General features: G+C 36.6%; 1 long non-coding RNA gene across 1 annotated transcript in view; it reads right to left on the bottom strand.

Moving 5' to 3' along the window:
• LOC125965686 (uncharacterized) overlaps window positions 1–24,317 on the bottom strand; it is a 66,621-nt gene extending 42,304 nt beyond the window's left edge. Inside the window, exon 1 of the long non-coding RNA XR_007479918.1 lies at window positions 24,222–24,317. This is a non-coding gene — a long non-coding RNA (uncharacterized LOC125965686). The remainder of the gene's footprint in view (window positions 1–24,221) is intronic.
• Window positions 24,318–24,682: the final 365 nt, after the last annotated feature.

The raw sequence follows: 24,682 nt of genomic DNA, 5'->3' as shown, positions 1-24,682 counted from the left end.
GGGATGAGGGCAAGAAAGGGTAAGCTAGGAGGTACACAAAAGGACAGGAGGCAGGCAACAGATTGTAGAAGATTTTTACCTCTAAAGAGTTTGGATTCTTACGGAGAGCTGCTAGGAGAATTTACACAAGGGAAGGATGCAACTATTACTGTTTCAGAAAATAATACCACTGACAATACCAAAAATTCAAGCAACTGGATAGATGATGGCTTAATTCATTGAGAATGAGAATACTTCCTTGGGAATGGCAAAGCAGAAGCAAATTGATGCTGAATTCCGTTTGTGTTATGTAGAGTTTAAGTACAAAGGGGAATGTTTAACAGAATTGGAAAGATAGAGTTTGAGCTTAAGAGAGTAATAAAAATGTGAGAAAGAGAGTTGAGGTCATGAAGTACTTCATCACAGCACATATGATCTCTTGACACATTATTTCCTATCTTCCCCTACTAGAAGTAAAATCCATGAGGGCAAGAACTTTGCTTATTTATTTCTGGATTCTCAGCATCTAGAACCATGCATGAATCACAATGGGTACTCAGGGAATATTTTCTGAAAAGATTATCATTCAGAATTGTAGTTGAAGAAGATGTGTGTGGCTAAGATCACATCTTATCTAGAGTGGAAATGAACGAGGTCATAGAATGGAATTCTAAGTCAAACACTGGGTGAGCACCAACGAATTAGGAGAATTAGGAAATAATGGTGTTAGAGGCCAATAAAAGAGACTGTGGAAAACTGTCTTAAATGTCACAGAGCATTCAGAAGGAATTTATTAATGACTTTCTAAAGAGGTCCAGTGTGGCTCCAATGCAATAATTCCTAAAATTGTGGAATTAAATGAGGTGAAAGTATCACTACTCTAAACAGACACACGAGATGGAGAAGGGAGTGAGCAAGATTGCCCGGAAATATTGGGTCAACGAAGAATTCCATGTCTACCTATTTACATTTTGATTGGGAGCTGTTTAGTTATAGTTAAGGGCTTAGTAGTGAAGTAGTGATTGAAGATAGGCAGAGTGGCCACTAGAGGAAGACGATCCATAGAGGGTTTAAAAACAGGTCTGCCTTGTTGCTGGCTGTTTCCTGGGTTCCCTGCAAGCACTAGCTACATAGAAAACACTCCATTAATCCTCATCAATTGAGTGAATATACTATTGAGTGAGGTAAGTGAATATACAAGAGTCAGGATCAGGAAGTAGGCAGAATAGTAGCTTTTGGATAGGAAGGAGGCTCATCTGTCTCTTTGTCTTACTTCTTCCAGGTGATCATGGCTTGACTCCTACATACATTTGTTCCTTTTTTTCTGGATATTAAGGGGCTGATCGCTTTTTGAGACTTCATCTCCCCTCCTTCTCCTAAACTCATACTTTTGATTCTTTCTTCACACAAAATCATCTGTTTCCACTTTCCTTCTCCTCCAGCTTAATTTCTTCAGTTCCACCTGGCTCCACCAGGCTTTGCATCACCCATTTTATTTTACTTACATGTGAACATGTAAGGAACACGTCTTCCTCACCTCCAGGAAGACAAACTCACCCACCCTCTTGTGGCTTCCCTATCCCACTTCTGAACACTGAATTGATTACCTGAGATTCCTAGGCAAGCTTTCTCATTGTTTTGCAATCAAATCCCTCCCTGTCTCTTGTAAACGCACATGAAACCCTCACCCTCCTTTATGAAGTTATCAGAGACTCCTCACAAAACACCCACTCAATGGTATAACTCATCTGCTGTTTTTATGAGTGGATTAACTTCAAATTGTTTTTCCATGGAGACACACAGGACTGTGACATTTACTAGCAGACATACTAGCAAGGGTACACCTGAGAATGCTGATCGTTTTCTTGAACACATGCAGTAACTTCTCCCTTTTTCTCCCACTCATAATGGGTGTGAATAAGAACTATGCTATGGAGATAACGCTAAATTATCTCTAACTAAATACTTTCACAAGCTTCAACATAACTATTAGTAACAAATACTTTTGAAAAACCACACCAACATTCCAGACTCTGTGAGTAGGTGAGAGCACCATTAAGGCAGACTTAAGTATTTTAAAGGGTAGACAACTTTACTCTGTATGGCTACAGATTATACCCTAAATCCTGCCCAACCATCCTATCTATTTGAATTTCTAGCAATGAGACAATTTAGAATAAATTCATCACTAATCTCATAAGCAATTCAAAGCTTATGCCTTGTTCTTGACTGAAGTACAGTGTGGATAATGTTGACTTATATTACAGAAGTTATATTGGTTATCTGTTATTGCATAATAAATTACCCTAAGACATAGACATTTAAATCAACTTTTTCAACTGTCTTGCTCGGTTTCTGTGTATCAGAAGGAATCCAGGAACAGCTCAGGGTTTTAGTTAAAATGAGGTTTTAGCTAAGCTGTCAGCTGGGACCGTGGTCATCTAAAGGGTTGACAGAGGCTGAAGATGTGCTTCAAAGTGGCTCACTCCCAGGCCTGGTGAGTTGGTGCTTGTTAGTAGGAAGAGGCCTCAGTTCCTCATGGCGTGGACCGCCCCTATAAGACAGCTGGAGTTCCTGGAGTGAGTGGTACATGGGAGAAAGGCAGAAGCCTCTATGTCCTTTATGCTTAGCCTGAGGTCCCATCTCATCATTTCTGCAATATCTTATTAGTTACCCAGATTGGCCTTATTCACTGTGGAAGAGGGTTCCACAAAGGCATCAATACCAGGAACTGAAAATTGTTGGGAGTCCTCTTGACTGTCATGGAAGAGGTATCCCTGCGTTTCATTTATCTGTTTTTCCTACTAGGATTTCCCTTATAATAAAGATGCCTTGTTTACCTCAAACTCTTTCCACTCTCATAATTCTTACCTTACTGCATTTATAATAATTAAGCTCAATAAAGACTTATCAATAAGAAAATATACATATATAGGTATACATATTTTTTAGATTTGCTTTTAAGTATTTCAGAGAGAGCTAAAAGTCCAGATTGGTTTTCATTTCAGCCAAGTCAGTAGGCTGTATTTACTCCAAATGCCCATGAATGATTTCAAGGGCATAATGGATTTTGCAGAGACTTTTAGTCCTCCTCCAAAAAAACTGGAAGCCCTGCTGGGATGGGGCTAGCAGATGTGCAATCCTGACAGGAGGGACTGTGTTGTATTTCTGGATTAGATGTTCATTAAGGGAAAGTGGTATAGATGAGCTATATACTCAGGATTTACCACTAATGCCTTCCAGACCCACAGGAATCTTCTCCACTTGTTTTTCTCCACTAACGTTAAGAGACTTAACAACTGTCCTGGGAAGTCTGACATCAGTTTTGAATCTCATGATGGAGAGATTTTTGTCATTTAATTTTCTAACTGACTTGAAGCAGCAGAATGGCCTCACAAAATCTTTTTTGAACACCTGGTTACGTGAGTTCATCTGCCCTGAACACAGATATGTAGTCCAGAAGAATGGCTGCAAGCACATTGGAGCACTGTTCAGCATTACCCCACCCCCATCCCATTGCAATGACACTGTACTGTAACAGGCCAGCAAGGACTTGGAGCCCAGGGGCAAATTATTTAATGCATCCCTGTCTCTGTTGCCTCCCTGCCTTGTAAAAATAGAAAGATGATGGCTGACATGACTCACAGAACTCTTGTGACAAATGACTAATAAAAACCCAAGCAAAGGGCTTCCCTGGTGGCGCAGTGGTTGAGAGTCTGCCTGCCGATGCAGGGGACACAGGTTCGTGCCCCGGTCCGGGAAGATCCCACATGCCGCGGAGCAGCTGGGCCCGTGGGCCATGGCCGCTGAGCCTGCGCTTCCGGAGCCTGTGCTCCGCAACGGAAGAGGCTACAGCAGTGAGAGGCCCGCACACTGCAAAAAACAAAAACAAAAACACCCAAGCAAAAGCACTCTATAAATACAAAACGGTATTATATGAAGCATGCTGTGACATGATGAGACGATCTAAGGGACCTAAATGCTTTCAGGATATTTAGTAGATTTTGGCAATGTCCTAAATGTCATTAAGACCTGAGTAACCATGTCTTCAAGAAACACGTCCTGTGATTGACTCAGGTGCAAGACTCTTCCAGCTTATCAGGAACTACCTTGACACTTTTCTGTGGCAGGATGAACATTGTTTGATTGGGTTGGGTTACATGCCGCCAATGCCAATGAAACATGGTGAGTCAGGTAATCAAAAGAAAAAATCCAGACCAATGTAGTCACACTGATAGACTTTGGTTCTGATATCATTTTACTCTGCCCACATGACCCCTTCTGAATTCTGTTTTGTGAATAATGACACTTTGGATTTGCCTAGTAGAGAAGACTACCGGCTCTCAACCAGAATGTTTTCTAAACTCTTCTGTATACAAGGTAACTCTTGGGTGACTTGGTCATGCACATTTATCCCCCATAAACAAGGGCAGATTTATTGAGTGAAGATATCAAAACAATTTCTATTGAGCAAGCAGAATGGAAGTGGGAGTCTATAATCATATTTGATTTTGTAACACCTTAACCTTTTCTTATAAATATACTTTTTGACAACACATTTTTACTAAATTGAAATTTATTTCATTCTGAAGGGTTGGAAGAGGATTAGGAAGATGGGAAAGAATTGTGTTAAATCTTCTACAATAAGAGGAAATTGTTTGAAAAGAAGCCCAGTTACATGGAAGGACATCAAAATTGGAATCCCTGTTTTGTCAGCTATTAACTGTACAAAATGGACAAGTCATTTATCATTCTAATTCCATCAATAAGAAAAATTAGACATAAATATTAACACCTACCTGTGTACAAGGATTGAGTGAGATAAATCTCGATCTCTGTTTTGAGCATTTTGAGGTCAGCAGTGGATTATGGCTGTTTAAAAAAATTACGTGGGCCTATCTAAATGTATGATTAAAATTTCTCAGAGGTTTATCGTGTGGTATTTACAGTAAGATAAGAATGTATTCTAAATTGATCCTTGATCACATTTTCATTCTTTTAAACTTGTTCTACCTCATTTTCTCTGTGATAATAACTATAATTATATCCATTCCTCATTATAAAGCTACTCCTTTTTCTTTCTTGACATTCTGCCCTCACTGGCTAATAATGGTGAAACTACCCGAGATTATTTATAAAATTCAGGAGAGCACGAAGGAATGTCATATGCAGTCTGCATTGTATGCATTATTCTAGTTTTCTTACCTACAAAATAAATTTGCCAAAATCAGCATTTGTGACATAAGCTAAGTCCCTATTTCTACATGTGTTAGCTTCTGAGGCTTAAGTCTAAACTCCTAATTTTGACCAATGCTTCATCATCTGTCCTTAAAACAGCTGGGAAAATTTCACCATTCTTCTCTCTTCTGTCCCCTTAACCTTTTCAGTTATTACTGGAATACATTTTTAATCCCTTTCCCTTCCTTTTGTTCTCATGCCTGGAGTCCTTCGTAGAGACTTCAGATGGAGAACATTCCACTTACAGTCTAGCTTTTCATAGTTAAAATTAAATTTTTCATCAATGGGAGAAGTGTTGGATATTATTCAGACTTTTAGGGCTTTGGAGAGTGAATTTGTAGAAAAAAATGACTTCATATTTGCTGTTAGATAAAAAACTATGTGTCTGTAATCAACAGAGATCTTCTATATGTAATTTATCTTTTTCTTATGCATTGTCTGTGAAAGATGATCTTGTGTTTCCTGACACATTTTCAAGTGAATGATCTTATAAGAATGCTCCTCTATTCTTCCATTATTTTACCAAATTGCATGTCAGTTTGGCATTTTCTCTCTTATAATCTTAACCTTTCCATTATTTGAAGTAATTGTCTAGTTCATGTAAAACTATTTACTTTGGTTATTTTAATTACTTCAAAGGGAAAGAAATTCTAACGTAAAATGATCTTTTTCTATATCTCTTACAGACTTAAAATGTACTCCACTACTATGAATACCTTCCCCTACCTAGCTCACATCACCTCCCCACTCCTACACCATGGTCCCCTAGCTTATTGAATGTACTTATAGCATTCCTTTTCAGTCTGTATTGTAATCATGTTGTTTTTCTAATCTGCTTTCCATAGTAACCATGCATTCTTTGAGGACATGAGCTCTTATTCAACTCTATTTCCAGCACATAGCTTTGTGAGTGGCCATAATTAGTTCAATAAATATCGATGTATAGATAAATAAATATCAGCTAATTTTTACTTATATTCCAAGATAAAGTTTTATTTATTGCCATCATTATCTTTACTCAATCTAAATAACTACATAAACAAAAAAGTGGTAATATACAAGTTCATCCTTAGACTGATACCCAATACCCAAAGTTTAGAACAAGTTCCACTATATAGTTTATTTTTTTATTCAAAACATTTGTTTCTGTATTATTTAACTGTCTTCCCAAAGAAACCTATGAATTAAATGTCAATTTATCAAATTTCTATTTAGGTATCTTTAAGATACTCTTTAAATCCCAGCAACTAATCTTGGTGAAAATTAATTAAATTACATCTAAAACATTATAAAATCCTACTATTTAAAGGCACCTTAGAGTTCATCTAATACTCTTTTTAAAAAAAAAACTGCTTATGAAACGTATTTAGACTGATCAATGTTTATGCAAACAAGAAAGATAGGCAGAACATTAGTTCACTTCAATCACTTCAAAGAGAAGATGTGCAAATAAACTAGAACACATTTGAGTTTTCAGAACTGAGTTCATGTTTACAAGACTGAGAAGTCTGGGCCATAATGTGATTTAGTGGTGATATATTAGTCTGTATAACAATTAAATCTCAGTAAGTCACTTACCGTACCAAAAGTTTATTTCTGGTTCACACAAATCTGATGTATTTGGCAGGGGCTTTTCTCCATTTCAGGCTTTGATACAACATGCATCTTCCAGCATGGATATAACAGTGTAAGCAAACGGTATAGGTGGCATACCAGCTACTAATCATCTTGGACCAAAATTATGTCCGTCATTTTTGGTTCCGTGTATTTGGCTAAAACTAGTCCTATGGGCCTGCCAGACCTTACCCTACCAAGTCATTTGTTCAAGTCACACCACACATTAAATTCATTATCTTCCTGTGTACATAACAGACTGACCTCTCTCCAAGAAGCCAACACAAATACCATCCACTCTCTGCATCCAGTTCAAAGAGCAGGGTCACTAATTGTGCCCAGTAAGGAGAAAGAGACCAGAAATGAGAACTCACGGGTAGTCTTTACTATAGATTGTTTTGATCAAGTATGCTACATTGAATGCCTTTCATGATCAAACACTATACTAGGTGGCGAATCAAAATTTTATAAATGGCAATTCAATTATCTGTAGAGACTAAGAACGAACAAACAAACAAAACCAACCACGGCATTGCTTTTTAAATCAGTTCTCATAAGAAACATCAGTATTGTTGCTTTGTACCCTTAGAAGGACTAGATATAGTCAATCAAGGTTTAATATCCATTGAGTTAGGACCTCTGGCTTGCTTAACTGCTTTATTTTTTAATTTTTTTAAGTAAAAAAAAATAGGTGTGCATTTTTATGAATGAGAAAAGAGTGAGGTCATTTCACGAGCCATGAAATGATCCCTGCATCTCCCTTTCGAGTGCTGCTGTCCAAAATATGAGAATGAAAGAAGCACAATTAAAATTCATACCTTTTTATGAAAACTTTGAAATAATAAAATTATACAAAGTAGCCTAAAGATAATTTGCTATGTGGTTTTTGCTTCCCTTCTCTTTCCACTGGATCCTCAGAATATCTGTATAAAAACCACAGGCTGCAAAATGTAGCAAATGATGGCCCTCCAGCAGTGAATGTTTTAAGGTTTATCTTCTCTGAGCTCTTTGAGGCTAAGTAAACATGGTTAGCAATGGAACATTTCTAAGCTTACATTTGACTAAGACCTAGGCTTAAACCAATTAGCAAAATCATCTACACAACAGTAGGATCAGAAAAAATGATTATAGGGCCATTTGACACCTCTTTAGGAAAACAACAGTTATTAGCCCAAATCCATCACTTAGAGTTTTTCTAAGGATAACATGTAGCACCAAATAGCTCAATCAGAATTTTCAGTCTAATTGTTTCTTATTTAAGGGATAAACTATATTTTTAAATGTAAAAAGGACTCCAGTATTGACTTGAGAAGCTGCTTAGTTAATTCAGGTGATTATAGTGGCCTTTTATACAACCCAAGAAAATTTTTTTGTCAGTGCCTTTTTTTACCTATATGTAAAAAGGTATAATTTACCTTTTAGTATAATTTTTATTTTTTTGATAGCATAATTGGGAAAAATATATAGGGCTTAATTTCCAATAGCACAAAGTTCTAAGGACTTTGAAAATGAAAATAAATTAATTTAGTAATTTATGTTTTGTCTCATTCTACAAAAAAATCAAATAAAATAGAATGGAGGGAGCTTATGACAGAAACATTCTGAAGAAATATTCAGAACCAAAAAAATGAGAAAATGAGGATAAAAGTAAAATATAATATACCCAGGGATTATGTTAGTGAACCATCACAGCCTCACATTTGGGTCTGTGCTTTGCAGCAGCCAACAAAAAGAAAAAAACATATACAGTTAGTGCATATAAGTAAATTATTTAATTCAAAATGAAAGAAAGAAAGGAAGAAACAAGAAAGAAAATCAGTCTTCTCAGTCCTAAAGTATTTTCTGGAACTGACAAATGGAAGAAATTTCTCCTTTGGATGTATGTACATGCAGGAGGATTGGATTAAGTCTTTTGAATACACAGACATAGAAAATGGACTTACAGATACAGTGGTGGAAGGGGAAGCTGGGAAGAAGTGAGAGAGTGGCATTGACACTACCAAATGTACAACAGATAGCTAGTGGTGCTTTGTGATCAGCTCGGTGCTTTGTGACCATCTAGTGGGGTGGGACAGGGAGGGTGGGAGGGAGACGCAAGAGGGAAGGCATATGGGGATATATGTATATGTATAGCTGATTCACTTTGTTGTACAGCAGAACCTAACACAACATTGTAAAGCAATTATACTCCAATAAAGATATTTTAAAAAAAGTCTTTTGAAACTTCTTGGTAATACATGTGATGTTAAGTTTCCCATGACTTTTCCTTTTAATGTTTCATGATTATAGTTATAATGTCTTATAACGTCCCATAATCCATTTATTTAACAACCATTGATTGCCTATATAATTAGTGCTCGGTATTAAGGGAGAAATGGTGAACGACACACTGTCCCTGCCCTCATGGTGCTCACAGCCTAGCAGAGACGTGGAAATATAGGCAATTAAATCCTATAATGGGAGAAGCCAATCAAAGAGGAAATAGGAAGAGAGTGGTGATGGGAAGTATCTTCTAAGCCTCTGGGCAAAACCTGCAAAGGCCCTGACGGGAGAAAGTCATGGCCATGCCAACAACTGCAAGTCTGCACAGGGGGCATGGAGAATAGATAGAGAGAAGACTACAGACATGAGCAGGTAATTATGAAAGACCTTGTAAACTGTGTTCAGTAATCTGGCCTGAGAACAGTGAGCCAAAGTGAAATTTAATCAAAGTGATTCTGTCGTTTACAAAAAAGAAGAGAGAAAAACCAACCAAACAACAAAACATCACTACAACAACACTGAACTCCAGTCACGCCATTATGATGACTTTTAACTAAAAAAATGCTTATAAAGTGTCAGGGGGACAGGGGAATTTAACGCACGTTCCATGTGACAGTGTGTCCTTTCATCAGCCTTAACTGAGCAGTTGGTTCCTACTCCAGGAGAGACTGGATTGCAAGGGACACAGCCAGTTCCCTTGCAGTCCTGAGTCCCTTACAAGAGATACACAGTCTACCATCCTAGCAAAGGTCACATGTCTGGCGTGGCTGCTTATGTCAGCAAGACCTGTAAAAATGCCCCATGGGCCAAGAGCATCTGTTTGTCTTCATGACTTGTGGTAATGTCAGATGCTTCATATTCCCTGCCTTCCCGTGAAGGAAGACAGTTCTCTATTAAATTAAAGCAAGAGCTTTACAAATCTTCTGCAAGTTCTTTGTCATAGGTACGTTCTCAATGAACCGAGGAGAGAGCTGTGCTTTCCTTAGAAGACGTGGACTTAGAAACTTCTCTGTGTGTCAGGAGAAAGGAAGAATACATGTCTTCTGAATGCAAGCCCTCACTTTTTCCAACAAGACACCCAGGTCTCCTCGACATGGCAACCCCATCCCTGCCTAGACACATCCACCCATGAGAGAAAATTCTCTCTCAGAGAGCTGGAATTTAATTTCTTTACCCTACCCAAAGAAAAATTAAAATACTTAAGTAACAACATTCACTAACATTGTCTGCCATCTGACACTACACAGAAACAGGGCAATTATGCTTCGCCTTGGGTGGCTGATGAGGCCACTTCCAATTTCAGGCATTATCTAACAATATCCTTGCTTGTATCTAAGTGCATTGTTATAATTATTAATCATAAAGAAAATGGGGTGTATGTATGGGGGAAATAGTTTTAATTATTTAATATGATGGTATAACAACACAGCCTTGCTGTTCCCATTCCTGCAAATTCACATCAAGCAACAAACATGCTGTACGTCCATAGCTTGGTACCTCTCTGCATGGCCTCTAATTTAAAGTCTGGAAAACCATATAATTATCACTTCAAGTGAAGAGGGCTTCAGAGTGTAACTGCTATCAAGGATGTGCTAAAATGAAAGTAAAAACATACTGAGGGACCAGAGAGAGGACTGTGAAGTGTCGGGCAATGGAACTCCATCACGAATTTCAACGCTTAAGTCATTCACTAATGATCTATTTTGGTAGCTTTCTTTTATAGACACTGTTTCAGAAAAGTCTTAATTTATTTTTTGGCTGATAGAGTGTGGGGAAGTAGCCATCTTTAATAAGGTAGTTGTGTGTGCTAAAGAGAACAGGAAATAGTGTAGAAGCACTTAACTTTGAAACCAGTAAGCATGGTTCAAACCCTACTACAATCCTCTCGATGACCTCATAAGTCACAAAGCTTGAGAATATCTCTCCAGGACAGTGGATTTCCAAATACAGTCTGTCCCACAGATATGTGATGTTAAGCTATTTTGCTCATGCAAAACAACTGCAAATAACAAAGCTGTGCATGTTCATCTTAGAAAAGGCAAACTTAGAAGATGTCTTTGTTGTCCTCCACTACTGCCAGGTATGTCAAAAAGAAATTAGGATTTGATTTGTTGATCTTCATTGCTCCAGTGGGCAAACTATCTCCAAGAGGTAAAAGATACTGCAAAGCAAATTTTCCCTCAACATATGATTGATTTTATGTTTTAATTTGAGCCTGTGATAACCATTTGTCATAAATATTTTGTAGAGAAGTTTTCTGTGCCGGGTGGGCAGCTGCATAGAACACTTGTAGGGCCTCTTCTAATTTTATACAATCCAAAATTGTGTAGAATGGAGAAGGGACAAAGAAAAGGACTAGCATTCATAATCTATTAGTGAGTTGAAGTCTATTTCATTGCAATGAGTCTTTGAAGGATAATAACTTGACTTTCCCCCTCTGTACCTCTGCTCCCTCCTCCCATTACACACCCGCTAATGGTTTCCAGTGGCAGAAATCCAAGATACAGTAATCCTGTTTGTTTGATGACTAAACATCCTTTTATGCCTGGAGGATCAACTCTAACAGTCAAACAAACTGAATTAGTGCCTAATGCCAAAACCAGGGCACTCTCTGGACTTTAAAGAGTGGCCCAAATCACCGACATTCCCAGCTTGATTGGTGTCTCCCTGGAGAAAAAAATCACTTCGTTTCATTTTAGTTCATTATGACAAACTTTGGGGGATTTAATTGACCGAAAGGGCACTGAATTTAAAATGCATGCTGAGGTTCTTGGGTAGCATGAATCCACAACGAGTGTCCATACAGGCCATGAGCTGACATATGTTTCTGAAAATGTTTTGATTTGACTTGATTTGCATTTGGGGTAAGTGAAGTTGAAACAAAGATGAAAGTGTAAGCTGTTTGGGAAAGAAGGAAACTAAGTCTGATCTGATTTTACCTAATGTAAATTAGCCCTTCAGGGAGAATAATTTAGTGTTATTTATTTGTCCTGCTCATGGCCTAGCTAGAACTTATGCTGGCCAAGATAACGTTATTTCATGAAATCTCCCTCATACTATGTGAAAACCTTTCATTCATTCAGATTGCTGTCCCTCCAAACCTACATGAGATAACCTTCTCTAGAAATGTGACTTTGCAGGGAAGACCTGACCTTAAAAGAGATTCTGTTGCTGCTATTTATTATGAGAAAATAATACCAGACTCATTGGTTGCCTGTGGGTCTAGCAGATGAAAATAAAATCCAGAATTACAGAAGAGAGGATGAGAGGAAGCCAAAGACAGACAATTTCCGCTTCACAATATGGTTTCACGCAGATTTTCATGATTCAGTCCTAATATGGAGAGTAGTGATTTATGAAGTGGCAGCATATTGAATGGTATCCCTTTCCCTACTCTTAGGTGTTTTGCAAATTCCCATAACTCTAACCTCAACTGACTTTTTAAATAATGAAGACCATGTAGACAGGAATAACAGTATCATGGCTATTAACACAGTAAGAACAATATTCAAGGAAAACTTGTATTTCATATATCAGACTTTAATTATTGTTCTCCTTAATATGGAATCACCAATATTTAGAAGAGTATCCTAGGTCATTTCTTGCTCTACAGACTCAGTACTTCACTGCTATTAAAAATGGGGACTCCAATTGAACTTGTTCTAAATGAATCTGAAATTTTTACTGAAATGGAAAACAGTGCCTGATAATGAACTTCCGGTTCTCTTGCCAAGAACAGACCATGACCAGGAAGTCCCATTTTTATCACAGGTAGCCCCGAATGTCACTTCCTACCCACATTATGTCATATATTATGTATGGAATATAACTTCTTTCAATAACCTCAACTCTCACTTTGCCGTGAACCATCTTTAACACTCTAGAAACACACAGCATCCAAAACAGCGTAGGTCTGTTTTGTTATGTTTGTCTCCTTGTATGCTGGTCTGAATAATTTATTCACTTCATAAAAGAGGAGGGAGGTAAAAATTAAATCAGAATAATTTATCTAAGCATCGCATTCACCCATAATATGTGGCTTCTTAATTTCCAGCCCAACATTTGTCTTTAATTGAGAAGAAAGAATACACATGTTATATTACCAGATCAAGTTACTCTTTTTGTTTTTTCTTTATCCCCATCCATTTTGGAATAAATGTTATTCTCTATTCATTCTGATATTAGATTAAGTGGACAAATGTAAAGACCTACTAAAACTTCTTCTCTGACTTAGGAGATTGAGATAGGGAATTCACAGAAAGATGGAGTGCAAAAGAGAAGAACTGAAATTCTGAGCAACGTTTTTATCTCTTTAAACTGTAGCAAATATTTCTTCTAAGTACATAAGACTGTTAAACAATTATAAGTATCATTTGATTATCACCACTTGCAATAGAAGCCAAACTCTGAATTACATCAGTCTCTTTCTCCATTTAGGTATCTTCTCTATTATCTTACAGGCAGCTTCGGCATACGTGGATGTATCTGGTTGAAAGGGACCATTTACCCAGTCCGATTCTGGAGTCAACGGAACCATAAACTACTATTTTCCTTTATTTTAAAAAGGTTTTTTAAAATATCTTATTTTAAAAAGTAATGTTTCTCACAGCATAGCCTTCTTGATTCTCCTTCTTAAGAAATAATATTAAAATTTGGACTGGTTAAGTGCATGTAAGTTAATTTTAACCAGCAGTCAGAATTCAGATATTGAGTTTCTGGTAAGTGATTCCTTATGTTCATACGCAACCTGCAGCGCCGTTTCAATTTTGGTTGTTGCACAATCCTGTTTTTGTGTATCTGGACAGCAGAAATGTCCCAAAATCTTTCAGATGATCAACCAAAATAGGAGAGGGTTTTTAAACTATGACCGGACATTTCAAACTATAACGTAGCAACACAATAATCCTAATTATTCAAATAATCATCAATAATAAATATTGAGTATAAACAGAGAATTTTAGAAATTCAAGAACACCTACAGCAAAGACATTATGCCTAAGTCATAATCTACATTTTCAGAGACAGAAGGATAAAATCATAGTTCTTCCTTACCTATGATGGCTAAATACAATTGCAGTAAAAAGATATTCAGAGTTGTTCATCAGATAAAAAAACAAACAAACAAAAACAAAAAAAACCTCACTCTGAAATGCATCCAGTCTCCCATGATTTACTTTGAGAAGTCTTCTGACAAAGTAAATCACCCAGGTCAAAAAGTCAAACTGTTGCTTGGACTCTGAAGAAATATGTCATAGTAAAGAAATAATGGCCTGATTTGTTTCTTTTCCTTAATCAGTTTGAGTAATCTGAAGACAGGTGGTGTTGCCAATAGGGAATTTCCTAAGCCAGGTTCTCAAAAAAATATCCAGTTTAGTTTTTTGCTGCTGTTGTTGTTGTTTTCTCTTTTTAAAAGAAGGACTCCCAACAAGGGCAGATATTTTCATTGGATTCCTATTCATGTGCTACATTTTTGGGCCCCATTACCCTTCCTGTCTCCTTTCCAGGCCATACACCTTCAATCTCATTTCTGGACCTTATTTAGAGGAGAGAAAAAGAGAGGAGTAAAGGTAGAAAGCAAAAGCATCATTTGCATAGATGGACAGATGCATCTGAGAAAGGGAGAAGAAAAGCGTATGAATTTCACTTTCCAGTGCAGGTCTTGAAAGATGGTGTGTACTTCTAGCCAATAAATAGATGATTGATGGTAAAAAATCACAAACCAGTTGTGGTTTTGGAGGGAAACAGGAAATGGGCAAAGAAACTTTTGATATTGTCATGGTCTGTACACTTGAGAAATTTAAGAGTTTTCTTTATTTTGAAATTAGCTGTTAAACTGTTGAACTGGGTTTCTTGAATGTGATACACAGATTAAAATAACAGAATATCATTTATTAGAATTACAATTGTAAAAGAGGACTCTGAAAATGTCTATTTTTTAGTAATATCAAAGCTCATTTGTTACATGGCAGGGCTCTTATTTTTTAAAGGAATGCTTTGTATTGTACATTATATAATTGCTTGATTTTTCGTTCAGAATTTTGTTTTGTTTTTTAATACCTTGAACAATGCCTTTTATATTATGTTCAATAATTATATACTACTCTACATTTTAACATTTTTTATGAGAAAGCTTTAAAAAAAGTATAGACCTCAGTGAGTCTTCTTTATTTCTACTAAAAACTACCCAAATAACTTAAATCAGCACAATCCATTTACATAAAATAAAACATAAAGGCCTTTCTTGTTTTCTTGGTCCTCATCCAAGGATTTGGATTTTTGTCAAAACAATTTAAAGGAAAACCCCCCAACACACAATAATGTATCTTCTGTCATTGTACAAAACATATAAGTGCTATGAGTTCAAATTAAATTTAATAAGCAGGCATATAATAAAATGGACAACCTGGAAGAAATGGACAAATTCTCAGAAAAGCACAACTTTCTGAGACTGAACCAGGAAGAAATAGAAAATATAAACAGGCCAATCACAAGCACTGAAATTCAAACTCTGATTAAAAATCTTCCAACAAACAAAAGCCCAGGACCAGATGGCTTCATAGGTGAATTCTGTCAAACATTTAGAGAAGAGCTAACACCTATCCTTCTCAAACTCTTCCAAAATACAGCAGAGGGAGGAACACTCCCAAACTCATTCTACAAGGCCACCATCACTCTGATACCAAAACCAGACAAAGATGTCACAAAGAAAGAAAACTACAGACCAATATCACTGATGAAAATAGATGCAAAAATCCTCAACACAATACTAGCAAACAGAATACAGCAGCACGTTAAAGGGATCATGCAACATGATCAAGTGGGGTTTATCCCAGGAATGCAAGGATTCCTCAATATACGCAAATCAATCAATGTGATAAACCATATTAACAAATTGAAGGAGAAAAACCGTATGATCATCTCAATAGATGCAGAAAAAGATTTCAACAAAATTCAACACCCATTTATGACAAAAACCCTCCAGAAAGTGGGCATAGAGGGAACTTACCTCAACATAACAAAGGTCATATATAACAAACCCACAGCCAACATCATTCTCCAGGGTGAAAACTGAAAGCATGTCCACTAAGATCAGGAACAAGACAAGGTTATCCACTCTCACCACCATTATTCAACATAGCATTGGAAGTTTTAGCCACAGCAATCAGAGAAAAACAAGAAATAAAAGGAATCCAAATCAGAAAACAATAAGTAAAGCTGTTACTGTTTGCAGATGACGATACTATATATAGAGAATCCTAAAGACTCAACATAAAGCTACTGGAGCCAATCAATGAATTTGGTAAAGTAGCAGGATACAAAATTAATGCCCAGAAATCTCTTGCATTCCTATACACTAATGATGAAAAATGTGAAAGAGAAATTAAGGAAACACTCCCATTTACCATTGCAACAAAGAGAATAAAACACCTAGGAATAAACCTATCGAAGGAGACAAAAGACCTGTATGCAGAAAACTATAAGACACTGATGAAGGATATTAAAGTTGATACAAACAGATGGAGAGATACACCATGTTCTTGGATTAGAGGAATCAACATTGTGAAAATGACTGTACTACCCAAAGCAATCTACAAATTTAATGCAATCCCTATCAAACTACCAATGGCATTTTTCACAGAACTAGGACAAAAAAATTTTAAATTTGTATGGAAACACAAAAGACCCCACCCCCACATAGCCAAAGTAATCTTAAGAAAGAAAAATGGAGTTGGAGGAATCAGGCTCCCAGACTTCACACTATACTACAAATCTACAGTAATCAAGACAGTATGGTTCTGGCACAAAAACAGAAATATAGATCAACGGAACAGAATAGAAAGCCCAGATATAAACCCACGCACATATGGTCACCTTATCTTGGATAAAGGAGGCAAGAATACACAACGGAGAAAAGACAGCCTCTTCAATAAGTGGTGCTGGGAAAACTAAACAGCTACATGTAAAAGAATGAACATAGAAAAATTCCTAACACCATACAGAAAAATCAACTCAAAATGGATTAAAGACCTAAATGTAACATCAGACACTATAAAACTCTTAGAGTAAAACATAGGCAGAGAACACTCTATGACATAAATCACAGCAAGATCCTTTTTGACCCACCTCCTAATGAAAATACAAACAAAAATAAACAAATGGGACCTAATAAAACTTCAAAGCTTTTGCACAGCAAAGGAAACCATAAACAAGACAAAAACACAATTGTCAGAATGGGAGAAAATGAAAATGAAACAACTGACAAAGGATTGTTTTGCAAATGAAACAACTGACAAAGGATTAATCTCCAAAATTTACAAGCAGCTCATGCAGCTGAATGCCAAAAGCACAAATAACCCAATCCCAAAATGGGCAGAAGACCCAAGTAGACATTTCTCCAAAGAAGATATACAGATTGCCAACAAACACATGAAAGAATGCTCAACATCATTCATCATTAGAGAAATGCAAATCGAAACTACAATGCGGTATCACCTCACACCAGTCAGAATGGCCATCATCAAAAAATCTACAAACAATAAATGCTGGAGAGGGTGTGGAGAAAAGGGAACCCTCTTGCATTGTTGCTGGGAATGTAAATTGATATAGCCACTAGGGAGAACAGTAAGGAGGGTCCTTAAAAAACTAAAAATAGAACTACCATACAACCCAGCAATCCCACTACTGGGCATACACCCTGAGAAAACCATAATTCAAAAAGAGTCATGTACCACAATGTTCATTGCCGCTCTGTTTACAACAGCCAGGACATGGAAGCAACCTAACTGTCCGTAGACAGATGAATGGGTAAAGAAGATACGGCACATATATACAATGGAATATTACTCTGCCATGAAAAGAAATGAAATTGAGTTATTTGTAGAGGTGGATGGACTTACAGTCTGTCATACAGAGTGAAGCAAGTCACAAAGAGAAAAACCAATACCATATGCTAACACATATACATGGAATCTTAAAAAAAAAAAAAAAAAAGGTTCTGAAGAACCTAGGGGCAGGACAGGAATGCAGACGTAGAGAATGGACTTGAGGACACAGGGAGGGGGGAGGGTAAGCTGGGACGAAGTGAGAGAGTGGCATGGACTTATATATACTGACAAAATGCAAAATAGATAGCTAGTGGGAAGTAGCCACATAGCACAAGATCAGCTCGGTGCTTTGTGACCACCTAGAGGGGTGGGATAGGGAGGGTGGGAGGGAGATGCGAGAGGGAGGAGATATGGGGATATATGTATAGCTGATTCACTTTGTTATAAAGCAGAAATTAACACACTGTTGTAAAGCAATTATACTCCAATAAAGATGTTAATAAATTAATTAATTAATTAATTTAATAAGCAGGAATATACTGTATATATCTAATATGTATACAACAATATTCTGGATACTGTTATGGTTGTAGGAAATATGCACTTTCAGCAAATATTGTACTTTTCTAAAAAACACTGATCAATTAAAAGGAGAAGCTATATGGTACCTTACATTTTATATAAGCTCTATTATTTGTGGTTTGTTAAAAGTGTCTAGACTATAAATTGCTTAGGAGTATGAACACATATATATAAACATATATTCATTTTATGTATATTATATTTAAACATACATGTGCAGATATACACTCATGTATATATATATATCTTATGTATGAAACATTTTCTATAAGATAAATATATTCTATATATATGATTTTAACACAATACTGAAAAATAACACTTTCAAAAAGCCTTTAAATGAAATATTTGTAAAAATCTGCACTGTAAAGCTGTTGTTAGTTTACCAGGTGCTCATCTACATAAATTGGGATAAAACAAATGTCTTGACCTGACATGTTTATTTCATTCAAGTAGGTCTAATAATTGAGCTGTGACAACTTAGAAGCTTAGAACCATTTGGTTTACTCTATTTACTTTCTGTTCTTTAAAGTCTGACACGGTCCTTCATCTGAATGAAAGTTCTATTTAAATTATCCTTCTTTTAAAATATCCTGGCATCTTAGAAGCGTGCTTCACAAGCAAGTTTTCTATTACAGTACTTTTTTAGTATCAGCAACAATATAAAAAGTACCCTCCATGACTAAAATGAATTAAGCCATAATTGTCCTTGGTTTTCATGTTTTGGTAAAACCATAGAATCAAATAAGTTGGAGATTTCCTTAGACGTGAGTTTGTGTTTCCACTTCAAGTGTCTGAAGTTAATAGAACCAAGCACAAAGAAAATTAAGGGCAACTGCAGAAAAAACGATAAAAAGTGAGTTTAGGGCTTCCCTGGTGGCGCAGTGGTTGAGAGTCTGCCTGCCGATGCAGGGGACACGGGTTCGTGCCCCGGTCCGGGAGGATCCCATATGCCGTGGAGCGGCTGGGTCCGTGAGCCATGGCTGCTGAGCCTGTGCGTCCGGAGCCTGTGCTCTGCAACGGGAGAGGCCACGACAGTGAGAGGCCCGCGAACCGCAAAAAAAAACAAATAAATTAATTAATTAAACAAAAGTGAGTTTAAAGGGTGCCTGAATTTGCTGATAAAAAGTGAAAATATCAATCATCTATATTTTTGTGTAATGCTAAATATCAGTAACTCTGTTCCAACCTGGAGTGACAAATTATTGAGCATTAATTAAGTGATCACTGAATCTTCTTAAACATGTGGATATTTGATATTATATAAACATGTAACTAGGCAAGAAACACAAAAGAAGAAAAAGACCTATAATAACAAACCCAAAACAATTAAGAAAATGGGAATAGAAACATACATATCGATAATTACCTTAAATGTAAATGAAGTAAATGATCCCACCAAATGACACAGATTGGCTGAATGGATACAAAAACAAGACCCATATATATGCTGTCTACAAGAGACCCACTTCAGACCTAGAGACACATAAGGACTGAAACTAAGGGGATGGAAAAAGATATTCCATGCAAATGGAAACCAAAAGAAAGCAGGAGTAACAATTCTCATATCAGACAAAATAGACTTTAAAATAAAGAGTATTACAAGAGACAAAGAAGGACACTACATAATGATCAAGGGATTGATCCAAGAAGAAGATATAACAATTGTAAATATGTATGCACCCAACATAGGTGCATCTCAATACATAAGGCAAATACTAACAGCCATAAAAGGGGAAATCGACAGTAACACATACATAGTAGGGGACTTTAACACCCCACTTTCACCAATGGACAGATCATCCAAAATGAAAATAAATAAGGAAACACAAGCTTTAAATGATACATTAAACAAGATGGACTTAATTGATATTTATAGGCCACTCCATCCAAAAACAACAGAATACACATTTTTCTCAAGTGCTCATGGAACATTCTCCAGGAGAGATCATATCTTGGGTCACAAATCAAGCCTTGGTAAATTTAAGAAAATTTAAATTGTATCAAGTACCTTTTCCGACCGTAACGCCATGAGACTAGATATCAATTACAGGAAAAGATCTGTAAAAAATACAAACACATGGAGGCTAAACAATACACTACTTAATAACAAAGTGGTCACTGAAGAAATCAAAGAGGAAATTAAAAAATACCTAGAAACAAATGACAATGGAGACACGACGACTCAAAAACTATGGGATGCAGCAAAAGCAGTTCTAAGAGGGAAGTTTATAGCAATACAAGCCCACCTTAAGAAGCACGAAACATCTCAAATAAACAACCTAACCTTGCACCTAAAGCAATTAGAGAAAGAACAAAAAAACCCCAAAGTTAGCAGAAGGAAAGAAATCATAAAAATCAGATCAGAAATAAATGAAAAAGAAATGAAGGAAACAATAGCAAAGATCAATAAAACTAAAAGCTGGTTCTTTGAGAAGATAAACAAAATAGATAAACCATTAGCCAGACTCATCAAGAAAAAAACGGAGAAGACTCAAATCAATAGAATTAGAAATGAAAAAGGAGAAGTAACAACTGACACTGCAGAAATACAAAAGATCATGAGAGATTACTACAAGCAACTCTATGCCAATAAAATGGAAAACCTGGAAGAAATGGACAAATTCTTAGAAATGCACAACCTGCCAAGACTGAATCAGGAAGAAATAGAAAATATGAACAGACCAATCACAAGCACTGAAATTGAAACTGTGATTAAAGATCTTCCAACAAACAAAAGCCCAGGACCACATAGATTCACAGGCGAATTCTATCAAACATTTAGAGAAGAGCTAACACCTATCCTTCTCAAGCTCTTCCAAAATATAGCAGAGGGAGAAACACTCCCAAATTCATTCTACGAGGCCACCATCACCCTGATACCAAAACCAGACAAGGATGTCCCAAAGAAAGAAAACTACAGGCCAGTATCACTGATGAACATAGATGCAAAAATCCTCAACAAAATACTAGCAAACAGAATCCAACAGCACATTAAAAGGATCATACACCACAATCAAGTGGGGTTTATTCCAGGAATGCAAGGATTCTTCAATATATGCAAATCTATCAATGTGATACACCATATTAACAAACTGAAGGAGAAAAACCATATGATCATCTCAATAGATGCAGAGAAAGCTTTTGACAAAATTCAACACCCATTTATGATAAAAACCCTGCAGAAAGTAGACATGGAGGGAACTTTCTTCAACATAATAAAGGCCATATATGACAAACCCACAGCCAACATTGTTCTCAACTGTGAAAAACTGAAAGCATTTCCACTAAGATCAGGAACAAGACAAGGTTGTCCACTCACACCATTATTATTCAACATAGTTTTGGAAGTGTTAGCCACAGCAATCAGAGAAGAAAAGGAAATAAAACCAATCCAAATTGGAAAAGAAGAAGTAAAGCTGTCACTGTTTGCAGATGACATGATACTATACATAGAGAATCCTAAAGATGCTACCAGAAAACTACTAGAGCTAATCAATGAATTTGGTAAAGTTGCAGGATACAAAATTAATGCCCAGAAATCTCTTGCATTCCTATGCACAAATGATGAAAAATCTGAAAGTGAAATCAAGAAAACACTCCCATTTACCATTGCAACAAAAAGAATAAAATATCTAGGAATAAACCTACCTAAGGAGACAAAAGACCTGTATGCAGAAATTTATAAGACACTGATGAAAGAAATTAAAGATGATACAAATAGATGGAGAGATATACCATGTTCTTGGATTGGAAGAATCAACATTGTGAAAATGACTCTACTACCCAAAGCAATCTACAGACTCAATGCAATTCCTATCAAACTACCACTGGCATTTTTCACAGAACTAGAACAAAAAATTTCACAATTTGTATGGAAACACAAAAGACCCTGAATAGCCAAAGCAATCTTGAGAACGAAAAACGGAGCTGGAGGAATCAGGCTCCCTGACTTCAGACTATACTACAAAGCTACAGTAGTCAAGACAGTATGGTACTGGCATATAAAACAGAAAGATAGATCAATGGAACAGGATAGAAAGCCCAGAGATAAACCCACACACATATGGTCACCTTATCTTTGATAAAGGAGGCAGGAATGTACACTGGAGAAAGGACAGCCTCTTCAATAAGTGGTGCTGGGAAAACTGGACAGGTACATGTAAAAGTATGAGATTAGATCACTCCCTAACACCATACACAAAAATAAGCTCAAGGTGGATTAAAGACCTAAATGTAAGGCCAGAAACTATAAAACTCTTAGAGGAAAACATAGGCAGAACACTCTATGACATAAATCACAGCAAGATCCTTTTTGACCCACCTCCTAGAGAAATGGAAATAAAAACAAAAATAAACAAATGGGACCTAATGAAACTTAAAATCTTTTGCACAGCAAAGGAAACCATAAACAAGACCAAAAGACAACCCACAGAATGGGACAAAATATTTGCAAATGAAGCAACTGACAAAGGATTAATTTCCAAAATTTACAAGCAGCTCATAACAAAAAAACAAACAACCCAATCCAAAAATGGGCAGAAGACCTAAATAGACATTTTTCCAAAGAAGATATACAGACTGCCAACAAACACATGAAAGAATACTCAACATCATTAATCATTAGAGAAATGCAAATCAAAACTACAATGAGATATCATCTCACACCAGTCAGAATGGCCATCATCAAAAAATCTACAAACAATAAATGCTGGAGAGGGTGTGGAGAAAAGGGAACACTCTTGCACTGCTGGTGGGAATGTGAATTGGTTCAGCCACTATGGAGAACAGTATGGAGGTTCCTTAAAACACTACAAATAGAACTACCATATGACCCAGCAATTCCACTACTGGGCATATACCCTGAGAAAACCATAATTCAAAGAGAGTCATGTACCAAAATGTTCATTGCAGCTCTATTTACAATAGCCCGGAGATGGAAACAACCTAAGTGCCCATTATCAGATGAATGGATAAAGAAGATGTGGCACATATATACAATGGAATATTACTCAGCCTTAAAAAGAAACGAAATTGAGCTATTTGTAATGAGGTGGATAGACCTAGAGTCTGTCATACAGAGTGAAGTAAGTCAGAAAGAGAAAGACAAATATCGTATGCTAACACATATATATGGAATTTAAGAAAAAAAAAAGTCATGAACCTAGGGGTAAGACAGGAATAAAGACAGACCTACTGGAGAACGGACCTGAGGATATGGGGAGGGGGAAGGGTGAGCTGTGACAAAGCGAGATAGAGGCATGGACATATATACACTACCAAACGTAAGGTAGATAGCTAGTGGGAAGCAGCCACATAGCACAGGGATATCAGCTCAGTGCTTTGTGACCGCCTGGAGGGGTGGGATAGGGAGGGTGGGAGGGAGGGAGACGCAAGAGGGAAGAGATATGGGAACATATGTATATGTATAACTGATTCACTTTGTTATAAAGCAGAAACTAACACACCATTGTATAGCAATTATACTCCAATAAAGATGTTAAAAAAAAAAAGTAACGTACTTTCCACGTAAAAAGATTGGAGTTTAGCAATTATTCATCATACTGTTACACTTTCTACTAATTTCACTGCATTGAATATAAAGTGCTTTACTGCTATTTCTTTAAGAGGGTCTCAGTTAAAAACTGCACTTATAAATTTGTTTGAGAGGACTTTTAAAGTGGTTTTGAAACTACTGAAGTACATGTCTAAACATCTTACCTCTTGGGACTTCCCTGGTGGTCTAGTGGTTGAGACTCTGTGCTTCCAGTGCAAGGGGTGTGGGTTCAATACCTGGTCAGAGAACTAAGATCCCACATGCCGCACAGCTAAAAAAAAAAACAAGAAGAAACATCTTACCTCTTGGTCCTTCTCATCACTACTCCTTGTCACCTGGATTAAACTTGCAGATTTATAATACCCACAGACACAAGACTCTGACAAGAAGTCATTACTCTAGTTTTTTTTTAAGTACTCTATGAATGTATCAACTGGTATAAATGAGTTATGACTTTAAAATCCCATTTAATGATGAGCTCTGTTGTTCACAGCTAAATAATAATTTTAAACAAATTTTGTACTTTTAAATCCATGATTTTTGTATCAGGTAAATACTTTTAAGAGGAATGAAAATTTATTTATGTAACATGAAGATTATAAATTAATGATAAGAGAATACTTGG

Source organism: Orcinus orca, chromosome 10, assembly GCF_937001465.1.
Source record: "Orcinus orca chromosome 10, mOrcOrc1.1, whole genome shotgun sequence".
In the NCBI taxonomy this organism is placed as follows: domain Eukaryota; kingdom Metazoa; phylum Chordata; class Mammalia; order Artiodactyla; family Delphinidae; genus Orcinus; species Orcinus orca.
This window is presented reverse-complemented; position numbering and strand designations above follow the sequence as displayed.